The sequence below is a fragment of the Megascapheus bottae genome, chromosome 16 (assembly GCF_031878675.1).
Source record: "Megascapheus bottae isolate mThoBot1 chromosome 16, mThoBot2.hap1, whole genome shotgun sequence".
Lineage (NCBI taxonomy): Eukaryota > Metazoa > Chordata > Mammalia > Rodentia > Geomyidae > Megascapheus > Megascapheus bottae.
In genome coordinates this window covers 51,247,373-51,254,152 of record NC_143524.1, presented here as the reverse complement: position 1 = coordinate 51,254,152, position 6,780 = coordinate 51,247,373, and positions in this window count along the sequence as shown.

Genomic DNA, 6,780 nt, shown 5'->3' with positions numbered 1-6,780 from the left:
TCTCATGTTTTTGTCCCCATTTCCCTTCCCCCATCCCTCCTAATCATCTTATTTCCCCTCTCCCTTCCCTTTCCTATTTCAAATACACAAATAAACATATCCAAGACACCAGGTAACAAAGTCAGTAACAATGTGATAGTGTAAATATCATGAGATTAACCAAAGGGCAAAAAAAGAGAAGAGAAATAACACAGTACATTATGACAACAATCTCCCAAATAAAGCTCTTGTTTCCAAATTCTAGAAATCCTTTCACTTGGTCTCATCCTATATGACCTTATGTATCTAGGTATTCAGCTATTATAATCCTCTGCTAGGAGAGTCCTAGATGTGTACTAATTATTACAAATGAGGAAACATGGAGCCTATGTTCCTTTGGGTCTGGCATACTTCATTTCATATGATTTTTTCGAAGTCTTTCCATTTCCTGATGAATGGGGCAATATCTTTTTTTTATTGCAGCATAGAATTTTATTGTTTATAAGTACAACATCTTCTTGATCCACTCATCAACTGAAGGGCATCTGGGTTTTTTCCATATCTTTGCTATGGTAAATAGTGCTGCAATGAACATTGTTAGTGGATTTAGTATGTCCTTGTTTCTGAACCATTGGGTAAATGCCAAGGAGTGCAATTGTTGTGTCATAGGGGAGCTTTGTGTTTAGTCTTTTGAGGAATTGCCATACTGCTTTCCATAGTGGTTGAACAAGTTTACACTCCCACTGACAGTGTAGTAGTGATCCCTCCTGGCCACATCCCCTCCAGCATCTGCTGTTATTAGATTTCTGCATAATGACCAGGATAACTGGAGTGAGGTGGAATCTCAAAGTTGTCTTGATTTTTCTGCCTTTCTTTCTCTCCCTTCCTTCCTTGCCCGCCTTTCTTTCTTTCTTTCTTTCTTTCTTTCTTTCTTTCTTTCTTTCTTTCTTTCTTTCCTTCTTTCGTTCTTTCTTTCTGTTTTTCTTTGTGGGTCGTGAAGCTTGAGCTCAGCCTGGGCACTGTCCCTAAGTTCTTCAGCTCCAGGCTACCACCCTACGCCTAGGCCTGGGCATTGTTCCTGAGCTGCTCAGCTCAAGGCTAGTGCTCTACCATTTGAGCCACAGCACCACTTCTGGCTTTTTCTATGTATATTATATCAAGGAATCAAAACCAGGGCTTCATATATGTTAGGTAAGCACTCTACCACCATGCCACACTCCAGGCCCTCCTAATAGACTTTCATAGGTCTTTCACTATGCTTCTTGTCTTCCCTGACCTTTCTCCTGAAGGACACAAGGACTGGTCTGACAGCTGAGCTGACTTTCTGGTAACATTAGGTTTGTAATAATCATTTGTTCTGTGCTTTACACTCTGAAGGCCTATTACATCTCTTAGTTGCTTTTCATTAAATGCGAGTCATATGATCTTATTCTCCTTTTATAGATACTATGGAACCACATTTTAGGATAGTAAGCTCTTTTCAGAGGCACACAGTTAAGGTGTTAAATTGTTTTTTAGAGAGCTCCATACCTACAGTCTCTGCCTCCCTACTAAAGTCAAGAATAGGAGGCTATTAGAAAAATATAAGCTCCTGTCTTCTTCTTTGCAAATGAGGCACAGAAGCCTTAGCTTTCTTTGTAGTCCTCTTTCTTTGACTGGTGGTTGTCTGAGTTTGTGACAGGGGCTGAGTGACAGTGGTTTCTGCCACAACCTGTGGTGAATGGGAACAAAGCAATAAGAGACACCAAACTGTGGAATTGAATTTGGGGACAGCAGGGTACTGAAGTCTTCCTCCAGCTTCAGGGGTCCTGGGTCCATTTTGCAAGATATATATTGGGTAGGCTACAGGTGGATACGTGCAGAGAGTGAGGTCCAAGCACCTATCATGTGGTGTAATTTTACTCAAGTGATAAATAACTTTATTACCTTAAGAAGTAGGTGTAAGCAGAACATGACTTATGATTCACATCGATTTTTGCCTATCCTCAAGTTCCCAGGAAGTCTGGTGTGCAAACAGCCTACACCCAGGCTAGCAATCTGAATTTCCTTCAAGCCAGGACCAAGTGACCCTATTGGGAAACTCTCAGCATTCTGAGAGTTCTGAGAGGAGGCGTTCCATCCTCCCAATCCTTTCAGGTCTCACAGCTCAGCTTTTTGACTCTTACAAGTTTGTCTCCTTGCCTCCATTTGTATGGTTGGCCACACAGCTTGGGATGCAAGCTGTCCAGGGCCTGACTGTCGGGGCTGAGGACTCTGGAAGGTGTTTGGCCACAGGCTGGTACAGTAATAGCCCCTCCCATTTCTATAGTCTTGGAAAGATGCTGCTGCATGAACTCTCAGACCTTTCTTACCCTCTGGTCTGCCATCTTTTCTTTCCTGGTTTCAAAGAGTTAAATAAAAGGAAGTTCAGGGGTCTAGAGCCTCAGATTCTAGAGCCTGAATAAATCAGCTTTGTTTAAAGGGGAGAAAAAAAGCTCTAAATAGAATTGTAAACAGATCAGGCTGTGTCTCTTATCAGTCTTTGCCTGTTGACTTTGGCTAGGAGATAATCACCATGGCTAACAAGAATTTTGGAAGCCAGTTAGTATTCACTTCTAAATGTTTACCTTCTACCACTGTTTTGTCCTTGAAAAGCCCGAAGAATATCCAATTCTCTGTGTTCCCTCAGTGTCAGCACTTTGTTCATGAACCACAACCCCCTCATTCCTTTTTTCCTCCATTCTCCCCATCTGCCTACCTGTCCCCATCTGAACTATCTACAGGAGATGGGGAGGAGGCTCCCGAAGCCTTCATACTCTCACTTCTTGGCTGCTTTGTGAAGTCAGCCACTGAACATCATTTACTTTGAAAGTTGGCTCTGTGAACCAGGTAGAAATCCATGATGACAAATGTGCTATTTCCAGGCACAGAGCAGATAAAGAAGGAAAGGGGAGGGGTGGGTGGATTCAGGCTCTCTTGTTTTCCACTCTGAGCTAGTAAACATAATAATTAGGGGTGCCTGTGCTTGATCTTTTCCCTCCTGAGACATAGATGGAAGATGTCTGACACATGATTGGCTATCTTTTATCAGTCCTAGTTTTCTGTAGGCCTTTAATTTTCCTGATGATAAAGTGATGGCCATGTAGAAGTTTACTCAGAAACCAAAGTTCGGTTTCAGGTGAACGGCTGGAACCATCCAGATTAAAAGTGTCTTGCTGTGTATTTTTTTTTGCAACATAATCAATTTATTTATATCCAGACTACACAAAGAATCAGTACGATTTGTACAAGGACCTAAGAATTCATGGCCATTGCTGTCAACATTACAGAACAGTATCTAGGGTCATAATAGATTATATATTAAAGGCCATTGGGCTAATATCCACATATTAACAATTCTCTATAGACTTACTGCTTTATTACATATATGAATATGTATCTATGAGATACAAACACTCAGCTTAATTTTAATTATGTTCTAAAATCTTTGTGCCAGTGACTGTATGTAGAGATTTCCTTCTTGAATGCTTGTTTATTAAATATAGACATTTGAAATATGATGGAAAAATCAATGTTAATAAAATCTTTAAAAAAACACAGAAAGGAGACAATAATTTCTGGGCTTGAGATCATTGCTAAGAGCAATGATCCTATCTAAGTTACTGCTGCTTGCACAGAATTTGACAGAACTCCTGGTAAATAGTAGATACTATATATTTTATTAATTTGATTATTTGTTAACTTCAGGTATATCCATTGCTCTGACTCCGCTGAATCACCCATTCATGTAGTGATTTGTACTGTCCTTTTTTTGTGTGTGTGTATGCCAAGAGTAGGGCTTGAACTCAGGTTCTGAGCACTGTCCCTTGGCTTTCCTCAAGACTAGCACTTTACCACTTGAGCCACAGCAGCACTTCCTGATTTTTCTATGTATGTGGTGCCTAAGAATTGAATCTGTGTCTTCATGCATGCTAAGGCAAGCATTCTACCACTAGGCCAAACTCTCAGCCGCTCTACTGTACTTTTTTTTTTTTGGTCATGGGACTTGAACTCAGCCTGGGCACGGTCCCTGAACTCTTCAGCTCAAGGTTACCACCCTACCGTTGAGCCAAGCCCCATTTCCCATTTTCTAGAGGTCAACTGGAAATCAGAGTCTCAGGTCCTTTTGTGATAGGGCTGACTTTGAACCTTGATCCTCAGATCTCAGCCTACTGATTAGCTAGGATTACAGGTGTGAGCCACCACTCCTGGATTGTTCATTACTTTTGATAGGCAAAAGCAAAGTTATTTAATTTGGATGAAAAATTACTCTTAAGTAATAGAAAGACATTGACCAGATCAATGGTAATAACTGAGAATACCTACTTTTTTTGTCAGTCATGGGGCTTGAACTTTGGGCCTGGATCCTGTTGGTGAGCTCTTTAGCTCAAGGCTGCCATCCTACCCCTTGAGCCACAGTGCCACTTCCCATAACTATTGTTGAGTGAATGTAGCTCTTTCATAAGGCAAGTAATATTCTCTTTGTTATGCAAACAGAAAGTAGACTTTACAAAACTGAAATAATTGGTCCAGCTCATATAATAGGATTTTGGTCTAAATCTCTGACTTTAAAGATTTGTCTCTGTTGTGCCCAGGAGAGGGGTCCCCCAATGAAGACCACCGAGATCGAGGAATCCGAAATGCAACAGCAAAGGTTTATTGTAGGATACACGCCAGGCATGGAACTCATCCGCAGACACTCAGTGCAGCGAGGCAGGGAGTAGTTTCTGTTCAGGGTTTACACAATCTTTTTAAAGGCAAAAACCACAAACAGCTGCCAGAGCAAATAGGAATAGGGGTTTGCTTGCCTGGCTATTCTTTCCTATTTTTGTCCTTTTCTGCCTCCTTATGAAACTGTTTACGAAGCATCTTATAAAGCTGACTGTTTAATAAGCATATAAGGCCAGGGTTAGTTTGAGGGGGTCATCAACTTAAATTGAGTCTGGGGTTTGCTGGTACCTCAGTCTCCACTCCACATTACCTCTGCTAGAGGAACTTTGAAGTCAGATCCTGGAGGAGTGAATGGAACTGGAGTCAAAGAAGGAAGGGCTGTGCAAGAAGAGCTACCCTGCTGTGGTTCTGTCTAATCACCAATGGCTCAAGCCTGTAATCATAGCTACTCAGAAGGCTGAGACCTAAAGATCACAGCTCAAAGCCAGGCCAGACAGGAAAATCCATGAGACTCATACCTCCAATAAACTACCAAGAGAGGCAGAAGTGGAGCTGTGGCTCAAGTTCTAACCTTGAGCACAAAAGCTCAAGGACAGCGTCGAAGCCCCAGACGAGCACACACATATGTGATGGTTTGATGTAGATTGGTACAGGTTGCCAGGGTTTTGAGGTGGGAAATAGGACAAGGCATGACTTAGTAGCAAGGATCCTTGGTAGGGATGATGTATAGACGAAAAGGGCTGCGGAGAGTAAGGAGGAGGACGAGAAGCAGGACCAGGGGAGAAAGGAATGATGAGGTTCAGAGTCCATAGGTTTCAGGGTACTGGCAACCAGGTGATGAATGTGCCTCCAGTGTCCATTGTAAGGCCTGCAAGGACTGGATTAAATAGTAATATCAGCCAGTTCAGCTTTCCTGAGCTTTGGCAAAAGTAGGGGAGGTCTGCCATACATATAGCCAATTAAATTACATGCCAATTTTACTTGTAAGCTCCATTTCTAAGACATACTCTTACCATTTGCTACATACTCACACTTTCTAGAATTTGTCTTCCTTCCTTTGTAATAAACGTTTTTAAGACAATCCTTACTTTTGAAATCCTTTCTTATCTAGAGGAAATCATTTTTCTCTTTCCTCAATTCCTTTCCCAAGGCTTTCTTTACTAACTTTTCTCTTTCTTTTACATTTACTACAGAAAGAACATCCCACAAAAATCTTAGCTTCATAGGGAGATGACTGGGAGGGGGTAGGGGAGGGAAAAGGGGACAAAAACATGAGAAGGGGTATCAGTGTTCAAGCAAGGTACCCACTACCTGACCAATGTAACTGTAACTCCCTCTATATATCACCCCAACAATAAAATACAATTAAAAAACATCTTAGGGTCCAGGAGTCTGGCCTAAAGTTAGAGTGCTAGCCTAGCATGCAATGAGACCCCTATTAGATTCCGTGGTAGCATACATAGAAAAAAGCTGGAAGTGGTGCTGTGGCTCAAGTGGTAGAGCTCTAGCCTTGAAAAAAATTTAAGGATAGTGCTTAGACCTTGAGTTCAAGTCTCCGAACTTGCAAGAAAATAACAACAAAGAAGCAATGAAAAATCTTAGTTTCTGTAGCTCCAAAGCAGCCTTCCACCAGCAAGCAGTCCTGGGTGATGCAGTCAGACAGGACTGTCTACTTTTAGGGGGTCAGGATGAGAAGGTAGAGCTCTCTGCAGATGTCTGTCAGGGGATCCTTGAACTTTTTCCAAATGAGCTGGGGAGCAGCAGCAGCATCTCTCAGGGTCTGTCATCACTGCAAAGCATAGTAAAGATTTAGCTTTGCTCAACAGATATGATGACTGCTGGTGTTTTGACTTCATGTTCAGGTGACAGGAAGAGTTGAGACAGCTTGATGATTCTAGGACATCAGGATTATCATCACACATTTTGGGCTGATCCTGAAGTACTGATACCTCAGAAGGGCAGATGTGGTTGCCATTCGGGGTCTGTGTCTGGGTCTCTAATGAATGAAACAGTTTGAACATGTGAGAAAACATCCTGAGACATTAAGATTATTGTGTTAGTGTCAAGGTTGAAGGGAAGGGTGTGTCGTATTGGTGTCCTGAGGTGATCAGG